Source organism: Podarcis pityusensis (assembly GCF_964106645.2).
Source record: "Podarcis pityusensis genome assembly, chromosome: 8".
In the NCBI taxonomy this organism is placed as follows: Eukaryota; Metazoa; Chordata; class Lepidosauria; order Squamata; family Lacertidae; genus Podarcis; species Podarcis pityusensis.
The window spans coordinates 77,644,792-77,657,905 of record NC_138033.1 but is presented as its reverse complement, the minus strand read 5'-3'; positions in this window follow the sequence as shown (position 1 = coordinate 77,657,905).

Here is a 13,114-nt window from a genome sequence, read left to right as displayed (position 1 = left end):
GTTCTTTAATTCCTCCTCACTTTCTGCCATCAAGGCTGTGTCATCTGCATGGCCAGCATCTTACTTCACCCTTAAATGAAGGACCATAGCACACTGGCAAAGCACCTTCTTTCCGTGTAAAAGGCACCAGTTTCAACCCCTGGCATCTCCAGGTATGGCTGGGAATGACCAAGGAATGGTCTAACTCAGGACAGTGCAACTTTCCGTGTTCTGCGTTGTTCCTTCAAAATCCTGTGGAAGTTCCGCCCATGGAGGGAATGCAAATTGGCTTCCTGTTTCATTTCAATCTCCCCCAAGGTCCTTCATTCAAAGAGTGCAAATGAGAGGCAGTGGTGTGTAGTGGTTAGAGCACTGGGCTGGGGCCTTGGCGATCAGGGTTCAAAACCCCTACTCAGTCATGAAGCTCACTGGGTGTAACTTTGGACCAGTCGCCCACTCTCCACCTCACCTACCTTGCAGGGTCGTAGTTGAGGAGAAAATGGTGAGGGGGAGAACTGATGAGAGCCTTTGTGGTGCAATGGTGGACTAGGATGGTCTACAAATATTCTACCTGCCATTTGGATTGGTCGGAAGAGGAAAAAGGGAAGAGGGAAGTAGCAGAAGAAAGAAAGGAAAGAGAAAGGGGAACACATTTAATTGATAAGCTGGGTAATGATTAAAGGTAGCCCGGAGGTGGATGATGGGAGTCGAGTCACACGATCGCCCATCTAATGTGGAATTGTCTGCTCTGATGGTCAAAGGCTCTCCATGATTTGCAATGAAGATCCCTGATCAAGGACACGATCAGAGAGGTTTTCTCTGTCACACACACCTCCCGCTTTGACAGAACAAAGAGTTATTCTTTTCCGCCAAACCGTGCAACGAAGCCATTCATTTAATGGGGTGACAATAAAAAAGAAGGTTTCTTTCTCTCTCCCCCCCCCTGCCCAGAGGGGAGGAAACAGGAAAGCAATTATATCACATCCTTTTGACAAGCGAGCACAATGGCGGGTTTAGCGGAAGGCCGCCTGCCACCCAGCTTTCGGCCGCCGCTCTTCCCGCATTTCATTCTTCGTAGTGTGGCAGACGTGCCCTTCTGTGATCTCGGCGACACCTGTACCGGCAGCCTTAGTCTTTCAACGTGGGATGGCTTGTGATGTGTGCCGGCCGCGGGCCATTAAGCAGGAAGGTCAGCCCAGAGTCCCTGGCTGCATTGCAATTCATCCTGGCAAGCCTGTGGTTCCCCGAGCCAAAATACCAATATTTTCGTTCCGTGTAGCAGGAAATGATCGAATTTTTGTTGGGTTCTCTTTCCTCCACCTCTTTAGGGGATGAATGCAGGGGCTCCTTAGCCGGCCCTTAGGAATCTCCCCATGCCCCATATCTCCCTGGCCTGCTCTGCACTTGCCTCACAGACTTTCTCTTGACGGGATTGTATCTGGAATATGGAAGTAAGAAAACACAGTTTTCCATTCTTCCCTGTATCCATGGAATCATAGAATTGCATTGCAGAAATCACAGCTACAGAATCCCTGACAGATGGCCACACAACATCCTCTAGGACTGGGCGATCTCTGGTTTTCAGCATTGTGATATATCACAGGCTAAACATCACAATACACCAATATATCACAATGTCCAAAATAAGGATGGAGCTACGCAGAGGCATTGGCTGGCTTCACAGTTTTCCCCACCTTGTAATTTTTGATGCATGATATATTGCCAGGTCAAAAATTATGAAACCGATATCACAATATGGACTTCGAACTGATTTCGGACATGATATCAATATATCGCCTGGCCCGAGATACTTAGCCGCTCCAGCAGCATATCTATATTTCCTCACATCCAGAAACGCAAGAAGGGCTTTTACTCTTGCTAGAAGCTCGGCCGTGCCCTCACCGGTTCTGGAAGACTCCTATAGAAGTGTCCCGTACGCACAGAGACTTTGCACTTGCCCATTAGGGGAAACAGGAAGCCTCGAACCTATATTTTTTAGATGTCCTTTTTATGTTGAGATTCATAGAGACACCATTGATCCTTTGCTGAAGAGGCTCTCCGATCTTTCAGACAAGTCTAAACTTAATTCTCTCCTTTTAGGCAAGGTTCATAAGATGACCTGGCTGGTAGCCAGAATCTGCGCCCAGATTTGTAGGCACAGATCATCCTCTAGAATAAAATAGCTTACTAGGGAAATAATGAAGTTGCCCTTGGGGCACTGTGATGTTAACATAAGAGAGAGTGCTGGAGGTAAATAGTTAAACAGGTTGCCCAGTCAGGACCCAGGGGGGTGGAGTCAGTGGGACTATAAAACCAGTTCTGGGAGGAGTTCGTTGGGAGTTGTTGGTGGGTAGTTGGTTGGATTTAGTGGGTTGGCTGGTTGGGAAAGGCAGTTGGTAATAGAGAGACAGTTAGGGCAGTGGGTTCTTGAGTGTGGGGAGGTAGAAGAGATAGAGAGAGGGAAATAAGACTAAGAAAGTAAAGAGTAACAATGTTTGGAATGCTGTAAAAGTTCTGTTTGTGTCTGAAATAAAACACACTCTTCTTTATTAATTGAAAAGCTGACTGAGACTGAAGTGATTTTACCAGGGAGGACCTGGTTGGTGGCAGCGGATTAGTGGTGTACGGGTCAATAGTCCGTGAGATGACTGGGGGCTCCTTACGAACGCCACAGGCGCCTCAGGGTCAATTCTTGTTATGGTAGCCCAAATCTCAGTTGTACGGGTGTATGTATATATCTCAATTTTAACTCATTGCTGCAATCTGCTCCGATTGTATGTTTTATCTTTATGAACGCTGTTTTTATTGCGTTATGTTATGTGAGCTGGTCTTTGACCATTATAAATTATCTATTTATCTATATCTATCTATCTATCTATCTATCTATCTATCTATCTATCTATCTATTGCCCAGCCCTAGGTAAAGGTAAAGGGACCCCTGACCATTAGGTCCAGTCATGACCGACTCTGGGGTTGCGGTGCTCATCTCGCTTTATTGGCTGAGGGAGCCGGCGTACAGCTTCCGGGTCATGTGGCCAGCATGACTAAGCCGCTTCTGGAGAACCAGAGCAGCTCACGGAAATGCCGTTTACCTTACTGCTGGAGTGGTACCTATTTATCTCCTTGCACTTTGACGTGCTTTCGAACTGCTAGGTTGGCAGAAACAGGGACCGAGCAACAGGAGCTCACCGCGTCGTGGGGATTCGAACAGCCGACCTTCTGATCGGAAAGTCCTAGGCTCTGTGGTTTAACTCACAGCCCTAACATTCACTTAAAAACTTCCAAGGAAGGAGAGTCCACCGCCTTCCGAGGAAGTCTGTTCCACCACTGAATAACTCTTACCATCAGAAAGTTCTTCCTGAAGTTTAATCGGAATCTCCTTGTGATTTGAATCCATTGCTTTGGGTCCCCTCTCTGGAGCAGGAGAAAACAAGCTTGCTCCATCTTCCATGTGACAGCCCTTCAGATGTGTGAAGTTGTCACCTTTTAGCCTTCCCACCTCCATGCTAAACATCCGTAAACATCTCCCTCATAAGGCTTTGGGTTTCCAGACCCTGTTCCATATTAGTTGCCCTCCTCACAACAAACCTCCCGATCCATTGCTGGCAGCACCATTTTCTTCTGTCAAAAAACAGTGTTTTTCATTCTTGCTGTCCACTGTGCTGAAATTACATCGCTTACATAATACATACAATTACTGCATTACTACTATGCACTCTATGTGGGGGTTCCCTTGTGCTTTATCCGGAAGCTGCAATTAGTGCAAATTTCTGACTCGAAGGGAGATCTTGCCAGCGTAAACCACACCTCTGCTTAAGAGACCTGCACTGGTTGCCAATTTGCTACCGGGCTAAGTTCAAGGTGCTAACACAAAGCCCTTCACGACTTGGAACCGGTTTACCTGTGAGATCACCTTACCCAACATGTGCCAGCTCAACTGCTTCTATCTGCAGAACTGGCATTGTTACAGGTGTTAATTCCTCTTTCCACATTTGTAAGGTTGTTTTTTTTTAGTGTAGCAGCACCTGTACTTTGGAATTCTCTGCCCATTGACATCAGACAGATGCCTTCACTGTACTCTTTTGCGCCTGCTAAAAACATTTTTGTTTAGACAAATCTGCGCAGGTATTTAGAATGTTGATGCATGTTTGGTTTTTAGTTTATCCCTGATATTGATTTTTGGGGGATGTTTCAAATAGTTCATAGAATCATAGAGTTGGAAGGGACCCTGAGGATCATTTAGTCCAACCTACTCTCCGACCAGGGACACGAGTGGCACTGTGGGTTAAACCACAGAGCCTAGGGCTTGCCGATCAGAAGGTCAGCTGTTCGAATCCCCGCAATGGGGTGAGCTCCCGTTGCTCGGTCCCAGCTCCTGCCAACCTAGCAGTTCGAAAGCACGTCAAAGTGCAAGTAGATCAATAGGTACCTCTCCGGTGGGAAGGTAAACAGTGTTTCCGTGCGCTGCTCTGGTTCACCAGAAGCAGCTTAGTCATGCTGGCCACATGACCCGGAAGCTGTACGCCGTCTTCCTCAGCCAATAAAGCGAGATGAGCGCTGCAATCCCAGAGTCGGTCATGACTGGACCTAACGGTCAGGGGTCCCTTTACCTTTACCTACTCTCCAACCTACTCTCTTTGCAAACTGCTTTGAGGTTGTTGTTTTTTAAACAATCGAACAGTGCATAAGTTTTATAAATAAAACGAGTACCTAAATTACGTTATCATTCTATTTGACCCCATTGATTTCAGTGCAAAGGGAACACAACGCAGATGAGTGTGGGGGTGGGAATGTAATCAATTATGTATCATTTGTGGGCCGATAGCAACAGCAGCAGCAAATACTGATCACATTTGCTGGATTGATTTCCATTCCGGACGAATAAGCAAACATCATCAATTGGAATTCTCTGATGTACTTGGCCCTGGAATTGTGATAATGCGTTCTCTTGCCTGGAAGGCGAGAGGTGTCTCTGTGTGGAAGCCATCTAGTTTTTGTGTAGCTGGAACACAGCATACAGTTCCCAGGTAAGAGACACACCCATTGTGCTGCAGACATTTGTCTCTGGTCCCATACGTTATTGGCATGTTTCCTTTATGCTCACAACAGAAGGTCCAACTCAATATATAGCTCAGTTGGCTAGAGCGTGGTGCTGAGAATGCCAAGGTTGCTGGTTCAATTCCCCGTATGGGACAGCTGCATATTTCTGCATTGCAGGGGGTTGGACTAGAATGGTCTTCAGGGTCTCTTGCAACTCTGCAATACTATGGTTCTATTTTTAATGAGACTGTAACTATCAAAAGGGGATGCGGGTGGCGCTGTGGGTTAAACCACAGAGCCTAGGGCTTGCCGATCAGAAGGTCAGCGGTTCGAATCCCCACAACGGGGTGAGCTCCCGTTGCTCGGTCCCTGCTCCTGCCAACCTATCAGTTCGAAAGCACGTCAAAGTGCAAGTAGATAAATAGGTACCGCTCCAGCGGGAAGGTAAACGGTGTTTCCGTGTGCTGCTCTGGTTTGCCAGAAGCGGCTTAGTCCTGCTGGCCACATGACCTGGAAGCTGTGCACCGGCTCCTTCGGCCAGTAAAACGAGATGAGCGCCGCAACCCCAGAGTCGTCCATGACTGGACCTAATGGTCAAGGGTCCCTTTACCATTAACTATCGAAAGCATGAAATAAAGCAGGATAATGCCAGACAAAACCCACCGTTTTGTACACGAGGCTTCAGTTTGCATCTATTAACCTTCTTCCTCCCGTCTCTCTTTTATCGAAAATGCTCAAGATGGTAAGTCGGCTGGTTGTCCCATTCCCGGCCAGGAACAGAAGGTGGAACAGCAATCTTGTGCCTTGCTCAGCTCAGGGCTCCCTGCCATCACCGCCTGGAGCCAAATCTTTGGCAGTTTCCAGTCGCAATTCTCTCTCACCCTCCTACCCCCATGTAGTATATGTTCTCATTTACCTCTTCAAGGAGCCCCTGAATCTTCCTTGACTGCCTGAGCATCAGGGAGACACCCTGAGTGGTGATGAAGTGCCAAGATGCTAACTCAAATGAATGCTCAAGCTTCTCCATTGTTCGATCTCGCTGCAATGGTTGCGGCACACACTCACACATGCCAAACACGCCATAGGTATTTTTTGATGCCCCCCCCCTTGCAGGGCCCAATTTCGCCAACCCCCTAGGTATGCCTCTGAGAGTCAATCCCTCCCCTCTGGCAGCCCCAGCAGCCTGGATAGCTCAGTTGGCTAGAGTGTGGTGCTGATAACGCCAAGGTTGCAGGTTTGATCCCTGTGTGGGGCAGCTGCGCATTCCTGCAGGGGGTTGGACTAGATCAGTGGTTCCCAATTAGGGGACACACTCAGGGGGTCCGTGGCCCCATCCCTTGCCTCCCCCCCACCTATTTATTTTAATCATTTTTTGCAAATTTCATGGTCTGTTTTAGCGCTGTGCGATTTTTCAATAGGGAAAAGTCGTGGTCCAGTCATGACCGACTCTGGGGTTGCGGCGCTCATCTCGCTTTACTGGCCAAGGCCAGCATGACTAAGCCGCTTCTGGCGAACCAGAGCAGCGCACGGAAACGCCGTTTACCTTCCCGCTGGAGCGGTGCCTATTTATCTACTTTCACTTTGACGTGCTTTCGAACTGCTAGGTTGGCAGGAGCAGGGACCGAGCAATGGGAGCTCACCCCATCGCGGGGATTCAAACTGCCAACCTTCTGATCGGCAAGTCCTAGGCTCTGTGGTTTAACCCACAGCGCCACCCGCGTATATCGGACAAAATTGGTTTTGAAATCACACCTTGATAACGATTTTGACCTGGCAATATGCAGCAATGTATCGCTCCTTGCACGAGGGTGAGCAGGGCACCTGATTTTAAGGCACCACCGATATCGCACGATGATCTCAGCCGATAATGCTGCTCCCGGTAGAGTACAGGGTCAGATTTAAGGTGCTGGTTTTGACCTTTCAAGCCCTTCACGGCCTAGGACCCTCGTACCTATGGGAACGCCTCTCCCGATATGCCCCACGGAGGACCTTAAGGTCCATAAATAGCAACACCCTAGAGGTCCCGGGCCCTAAGGAAGTCAGATTAGCCTCAACCAAAGCCAGGGCCTTTTCAACAGTGGCTCCAGCCTGGTGGAACGCTCTGCCTCATGAGACCAGGGCCCTGCGGGATCTGATTTCTTTCCACAGGGCCTGTAAGACAGAGTTGTTCCGCTTGGCCTTTGGCTTGGAATCAATTTGATTCCCTCCCCCTCTTTCTTTTTTCCTTTCTCCTTCTGTGAAGGAACTCCTATTTGGGGACTTCCCTGGCTTTTTTCTGGCCCATGTAGGACCAGTCTGGATAGTTAGCCTTGGTGAAGATTTGACGTTTTCATCCCCCCAAAAGTTTTTGATTTGAGTTTCCATTGAAATGAGGCTGTATTTTAATGTTTTAATGTTGTATTTTAATCTTGTTTTTTAAGCTGCATTTCAGTCGTTTTGGTGTTAGCTGCCCTGAGCCCGGTCTTGGCTGGGGAGGGCGGGGTATAAATAAAATTTATGATGATGATGTTGATCTGAGCTGCCTTCCTCTCATGCTGACAGAGAACAGGGCAGTTGATTGCCCTCATTTCAAGGCACTGTGGCACAACCTTCCCCTGGCACTGAGGCAGAGCAGCTTTTTCAGTCATCAGGAAAGCAGCAGCCACAGTGGACATGCATATTTGCTGGCTGCCAATGCTGGCTGCTCCACTGACTTTGGCTTGATGCACCCCCCATCATCCCCATCCCATCCCCTCCCACTCAAACCTCCCACCCATCCAATCTCTGTGACTGCTCCTTCCCTCATCCCCACACCTAATCTCCAGTTTCAGACATTGTGATGTATTGCAATATTGCGATGTTTAGCTGCTGATATATCACGATGCTGAAAGCCAGATATCTCTCAGCCCTAGTCTGTTTTTTTAGTACAGTGGTACCTCGGGTTACAATAAGGGATGCAGGTGGCACTGTGGTCTAAACCACAGAGCCTAGATCTTGCTGATCAGAAGGTTGGCGGTTCGAATCCCTGTGACGGGGTGAACTCCTGTTGTTCAGTCCCAGCTCCTGCCCACCTAGCAGTGCAAGTAGATAAATATGTACCGCTCTAGCAGGAAGGTAAACGCATTTCCGTGTGCTGCTCTGGTTTCTCCATGCTGGCCACATGACCCAGAAGCTGTCTGAGGACAAATGCTGGCTCCCTCGGCCTATAGAGCGAGATGAGCACCGCAACCCCATAGTTGTCTGCGACTGGACCTAACGGTCAGGGGTACCTTTACTTTTTTACCTCTGGTTACAGATGCTTCAGGTTACAGATGCTTTAGTTTACAGACTCATCTAACCCAGAAATAGTACCTCGGGTTAAGAACTTTACTTCAGGATCAAAACAGAAATCGTGCCGTGGCGGCGGCGGCAAGAGTCCCCATTAGCTAAAAGTGGTACTCCAGGTTAAGAACAGTTTCAGGTTAAGAACAGACCTCCAGAACGAATTAAGTTCTTAACCCGAGGTACCACTGTATACCTGAAATCCTTTGCTTAGTAGGGGCTACCCCCACATTTTGTTCAAAAAATTGCTTAGTAGAGGTAACTGCAATAGAGTTATCTATGGTAGGGGGTCCGTGGCTTGGCTTTTGAAAAATCAGGGACCTCAGTTATTAGCTAATTGGGAACCACTGGACTAGTTGATCCTCAGCGTCACTTCCAACTCTACGATTCTTTGATTCTGTCCAAGAAAGGCTAGTGTGCTCCTGTTCTCTGTTTGCTGGCTGAGAGTCCAGACACAAAGACTGGCACAATCTCTCTGCAGCCTGTCTTCCTTGGGGCCATCAGCCAACAGTTGCTGGGCGGGTAATGACTTGTCTGTCCTCTGGAGGTCTACAGGAGTGCCACAGGCTGAGGCTGCTGCCAATTCTCTTTCCAGCCACTGGTGCTGATTATCAGTGGATTTGTTTGACCCTCTGGCAGGAGGCCGGGGCTTCGAACTGGGGCAGATTCAGCTCCCCCACCTCCTGGCATCCTTTGTTCAGTTGCTCTGGCTCCCACCACCGTCTCTAAACCCGTTATCAGCAGCGGCCAGTCCGAGTGCTTTTCTGAACGCTTCCTCTCGCTGGGAGATTTGGCTGCCTTCTCTGTTTTGCTTTCTGATTCCGTTGGCTTCCCTCTCCCACCTGCCTTCTCCTGCAGATCATGCAAAAAAGGAAATTAGGGTTGTTAATGGAGGAATCCAGGGGCTCCCTTGGGCAAAAAACAAAGACACCAACCAGAACAATTTGGAGCAAAACAGCAGCCTGTAGGCTTGGCCTTTATTGGAAACTGTCACGACAGGACTCCCACCCACAACAAGATGAAGCAAAATGGAAGCCCTGAACATAAGAAGACCCCAACTTTTATTAGCTACTAATCCCCCAAGCTACACCCCTAGAACTACATCACAACTATATCATGACTACATCATTCACACATCACAAAAAGGAGGGGTTGAGGGAGGGGTTGTGGAAGTAACCTGAGTATCTTGTCACCTGGCTGGTCCCTCCTTTCCCCCTCCCCATGAGTCATTTCCAGAGGACAAAGGGGAGTTGGCAGTTTCCTGCCCCCAGAGGGAAGAGCTGATCATTGTCCTTTGTTTCAGTCTGTGTTGAATCCACTCCCATATGCAAGTCCGTTGAGTCCTTGATGGTCTTCTGCCTGGGACCATCAAAGTTGCCATGCCAACTGGGCAGGGCTCCTGAGTACGTGTTGGTACAGTTAAGGGATTATGGCTGTCGTGTATCAAACCATCCCCCTTTGATAGTCCTTCCTTCATGGAGCAAAATAAAAGTGGACTGGTGTAAATCCGATGTATGGTTGATTTACTATGAATTTATAACAGAAACATCACGTATGTCATGTGTGAGTGTGTGTGCTGTGTTTGTACAAACTGAATGATTGGGGGGGGGGGTTCCTGCAACAGGGTTTCTCCCCTCTGCATTTCCTCTATATGTCCCAGTTTAGTTGGTAGGTGCTGGATGTTGCGGTGTGGCTCAGAAGAAGGGAATCTGCTTTGCATGAAGAAGGTTCCAGGTTCCATCTCCAATGACATCTTCAAGTAGGGTTGAGAATGTCCCCCTCCCCACACAATCTAAATCCCTGAAGAGCTTTTGCCAGTCAGTGAGACACTACTCAGCTAGATGTCCCAGCTGTCAGACTCAGTATGAGGCAGTTTCTCATGTTCCTGAAGATGACCTGGAAACAGCAGAAGCTGGGCGTTTTAGTGTCTCCCTATCGCTCAACCCTCCCTCCCAGTTGTAGTGAGGACTTTGTTGTTGTTTAGTCGTTTAGTCGTGTCCGACTCTTCGTGACCCCCTGGACAAGAGCACGCCAGGCACTCCTGTCTTCCATTGCCTCCCGCAGTTTGGTCAAACTCATGCTGGTAGCTTCGAGAACACTATCCAACCATCTCGTCCTCTGTCGTCCCCTTCTCCTTGTGCCCTCCATCTTTCCCAACATCAGGGTCTTTTCCAGGGAGTCTTCTCTTCTCATGAGCTGGCCAAAGTATTGGAGTCTCAGCTTCACGATCTGTCCTTCCAGTGAGCACTCAGGGCTGATTTCCTTAAGAATGGATAGGTTTGATCTTCTTGCAGTCCATGGGACTCTCAAGAGTCTCCTCCAGCACCATAATTCGAAAGCATCAATTCTTTGGCAATCAGCCTTCTTTATGGTCCAGCTCTCACTTCCATACATCACTACTGGGAAAACCATAGCTTTAACTATACGGACCTTTGTTGGCAAGGTGATGTCTTTGCTTTTTAAGATGCTGTCTTAAAAAGATGCTGTCTAGTGAGGACTAGAACCTTGATTTTTGGTTTTGGAGTGTGCTGCCCTGGACAAATGGATCACCTCCAGTGTTGGCTCCTGGTGTTGTTTTTTTTTTTGGGGGGGGCGGTCCTCAGATGAGACAGCTCCCATAGGCCTCCATCCTTTGGTGATGCTGTTCCTCTTTGCCACCATCACCATCATCTTCCTCACTGCTTGCTTGTGACGCAGAGAACCCTTGAACAAACAGCAGGGATGGCTGCTGTCCAATTGGGGACTAGTGAGGAGCAACACAGTAGATGACGCCAGAGCCATGACAGCTCATTCTAGTTTTGTCCCCAGGCTCTTGAGTTCCACAAGGGGCAGCACTGGGACTACAGGAGAGTTGGCCGCAGGGCTGTCTTAAGCATATGCAGTGCCAGGGTGCAAAGATCTGCCCGGCGGCACCCCCAGGTTGCCCAGTCCCAGGCGCGCAGGAGGGCGGAGCCAGCCTGCCACCTCAGCGTCTTGCTGGCAGAAGAACCTGCCGCAGTGCTTCAACTGATGGGCATGCTCCTCCCTAGACTCAACTCTCGGGCCCCGGACTCTTTTTTTATATATATAAATTTTTATTAGTTTTTTAACATATCATTTTCAACAGTAATTAAACATACTTTTTACATCTTATTCAATTTTTTTGACTCCCATCAATCCTGTCTGAAAATTTTCCAATCTAATCTCTCAGTATGCATTTCTTATTTTCTCTATTACATTTCAATCTCATAATAAACATCTCTATCTTTTTCTACTTTGTAACACTTCGTATATTTCTCCTTACAAAACTTCTTGTAGTCCTACTAGCGTAATTTGTCAAAGGTGAAGCGGGGTCCAAGGCAGGGAGTCGGGTGAGGTCAAGAACTCCGGCAGAAGAGCAGGACAGGGTGCAGGCAGGAACAGGCTACCAACAATGTTGCTCCCACAACCTGGGACTGGGGCTGGCTGGCTTTTATCTGCCCCGAGGCATAGGGCGGCCCCAGTCCACAGGTGACTCGCCTCTCCTGGCCTGGAGGCGAGCACTCCTCCTGCAGGAACTTAGTTCCCTCTGCCTCTCTGCCCTGAGCCTCTGCAGCTCAGGAGAGGCTGGAGGGTTACCGGACCTAGAGGCAACCTCAGCTTCCCCTGATGGGGCTGAGAGTGGAGCACCTGCAGGCAATGGGTCCCCCATCACCTCAGGAGCCAGAGCAGCTGATGCCTGCACCTGAGGATCCAGCACAGGTGAGGACCCTTCAGGCTCAAGCCCCAGCCCTGGCTCAGCTGGTTCTGGAGGCGGGGACTCCTGTGCAGGCTGGGATTCTTCAGTTTTAGCCTCCGAGTCTGAATCCCAGGCCATCACAGGTTACAGTGTTTGGGACTTTTTAGTTTAGACCTGTTTTTCCCAAACCTGGGTCTCCAGCTGTTTTTGGACTACAGTTCCCATCATCCCTGAACACTGGTCCTGCTAGCCAGGGATGATTCTCTCAAACCTTTTATTGGCATCACATACAAACATCCATAGCAAATCAATACAGAATTTCCGCCTTCCCAGTGACACAAAACATTTGTCAAATGAAAGAGGCAAAGCAGTCTAACATTACATCTCTAGGTCTCCAGGGAGATCAGACGTCTGCAATGTGTTTCGACGACAAAAAACCAGATAAAGATATTTAACCACTAACTTGGTGAGCTCCTGATTACAGTGGTACCTCTGGTTGTGAACAGGATCCGTTCCGGAGGCCCGTTTGCAACATGAAAAGCCCGCAACCTGAAGTGCCTTATCTGCGCAGGTGTGCAGCATGATTTGGCGCTTGTGCGCATGCGCGAAGCACGATTTAGCGCTACTGCGCATGCGCGAGCAGCGAAAGTCGGAAATAACCCTTTCCGGTACTTCCAGGTCACTGTGGGGCGCAACCTGAAAAAACGTAACATGAAGCAAACGTAACATGAGGTATGACTGTATTCCCTAATAATAGGAAATGTATGACCTCTAACTCTGGTTTCCATCTGGGGATGCAGAGGTGATCTAGGAACTGATGGAAGATCAACATATAGTTTACATTTAAGAACCATATGTGTAAGAGTTTCCACCTGATGGTCTTCACATGGGCAAATTCCTTCTCCTTCCACCATTCCTGAGAACCTTCCCCATAGGAGGTTTGAAGGATTTAAATTAAACCTGGCCAGCGAAAATGCCCTTCTTTCTTGAGGATTAAGCAAAAATTCAAGATAATTGTGGTTAATTTCATGTGCCCAAGAAAGTTGAAAGTTAAGAGGGGAACATGTTATTATTTATTATTAGATGGGCCATGGGCTG